The sequence below is a fragment of the Anneissia japonica genome, unplaced genomic scaffold (assembly GCF_011630105.1).
Source record: "Anneissia japonica isolate Jap-2015-1 unplaced genomic scaffold, ASM1163010v1 scaffold287709_len1912824_cov184, whole genome shotgun sequence".
NCBI lineage: Eukaryota > Metazoa > Echinodermata > Crinoidea > Comatulida > Comatulidae > Anneissia > Anneissia japonica.
Genome location: NW_022751466.1, coordinates 490,335 through 492,548, shown reverse-complemented (window position 1 = coordinate 492,548; position 2,214 = coordinate 490,335).

Sequence of the window (2,214 nt, the reverse complement as noted above, 5' to 3'; positions counted from 1 at the left end):
GTTTGATTACTATTGCAGTATTCATGCTACAAGAGACTCTCATCATATTATTTAACACTGACGAACTCTTATTATTTTTTCACAAAATGGGACAACCTTTGCTAAGTACTGAAACAAAGTGAAGACACTTCCCACTAATTTACAGTTAAATTATGATTGCAGTATTCATGCTAAAGCATGCTTTATTATCATTAAATGTAAAGATTAGTACATGTAATAATAAATATAATTGTTATCCAATTTAACTTGTTTAAAAATGATTAATGGTAATTGCTTGTTTATTGCACTAACAGTATTATCATTTCAAAAAACCCTTATATATGAATTATCTTAGTAAATAACATAATTGGTAATATAAAATTATTTTCCATGATTTTTTTCTACACAAATTCAACACATCAGAATGCAATTTAGTCACCAGAAACTATCTTTTGTTCTCTTTCCAAAAAAGATTTAATAAGTGGGTAGAATTTGTTAATACAACGTGGAAGATGTAGTTTGGAAACATATCACAAGACATGTAGTAGGTATTTTACTATGCAAGATAAGGGCAATTCCATGACTTTTTTTCAGATTTAGCAAATTTTCAACTTTGAGGAATGTAAACAAGTTTTATATCAAACTAAAGCTTAAAAAATGAATTTTTAGGATTCATTGATGAAACTTTTCTTATGTGGATGTATAAAAATATATAGGAATTTGAAATTACATAATTTTGAAAATATAAAAAATATGAAAATGTCATGTTTTTTCCAAAGCCTCTAGAAACTAACAAACTGACATTTATGCCAGTCATTTTTATTTTAAATTGGAGAACTTAACATATTTTATTAGTTTTTGTGACAAAAAGTAATATTCATTTACAACAAAATATTAAGGCGGGGCAAAAATATTTCTTAATATTTTTGTCGGTCTGTGACCCAAAAAAACAACATTTTTTAGGTTTATTAAGTCATGCAGCTTTCAACCATTGTGAAATTCATAAAACTATTGAAGCTATTAGGCTAACATTCACTGACAAAATTATTTAAATTTTTGAACTTATTTATTCATATTTTTATTACATTAATTTCAGTCGGTCTGTGACCAAATTAGTCACAGACCGACTTGTCGGTCTGTGACCAATGATATTACAATAATCTTTAAGCAAACTTTTTACTGTAAAGTTGGTTATATTCAATAAACAAAATTAAAATGACAAAGACATGGGTCTGGGAAAGGTTCTAAGGACGTATAGTGGTTTATTTGAAAATAACAATGATTCGCTTCATAATAGACCACCAAATTGGGTATATTAAACCATGTAACTAAAGTAGTTGGAAACTGAGTGGGTAAAATCTTTCAAATACATAAAGCTGTAGTTTATCATTCAGTAGATCTTGATTTCAACATTTAAATACTGTATAGTTACTATTCACTATGCCATTAACCAGTGGAGGCGTCAGCGGGGTGGGGGGAAGGGGCAGGGGAATTTTCTTTGCTGGAAGGCCGGGACCCCCTGTTTTCGACGAACGAATAGGTCGTCAGACCAAAAATTTTTTTAAATAATAATTTTCCAATCCAAATAACGTTATCTTGATTGCCAATCCCTAATATTGTGGTCTAAAAACACATTTAGGGTTAAACTAAGCCATAAAAACCCCCTTCAAGAACCCTAACAGAGATTTTTTTTGTTTCGGGGTATCGACCGAGGCTTTGTCGTCGCTTTGGTTCGGACCCCTGCATCAGACACGTTGGACCCCTTGTTGGCAAACATCTGGCGCCACCATTGCCATTAACATCTAAAGAAAAAAAAACCATGCTATTCATTTCAAAGGCAACCATAGATGGAAAATGGAGCATGTTTGATGGTCGCTGGGAGGATGTGAAAACACTTCCAGATACCCATAATGCATAAAATGCATTTCATAAATTTCTTGGTTTAATATGCCTTTTTTCATTAAGTACTAGAGTATTTATTAAGTGGGTCAGATCAATTAACATCCAAGCAATCATGATTTTGCTTAAGACTATTTTCTGTGACATTTATTAGGTAAATAATACCATTCTTAATATGTTAAATAATCTGATTTTATTACAAAATAAATTTTTGTTTACTATAAGGAATTAAGTTATGCTTTTTTATATACAATGTTTGGTAACAAGTTTTTAGTATTTAATTTTATATATAAAGTGTTTTCTCCTTATAATGTGCCAGATTCCATCATATACTAT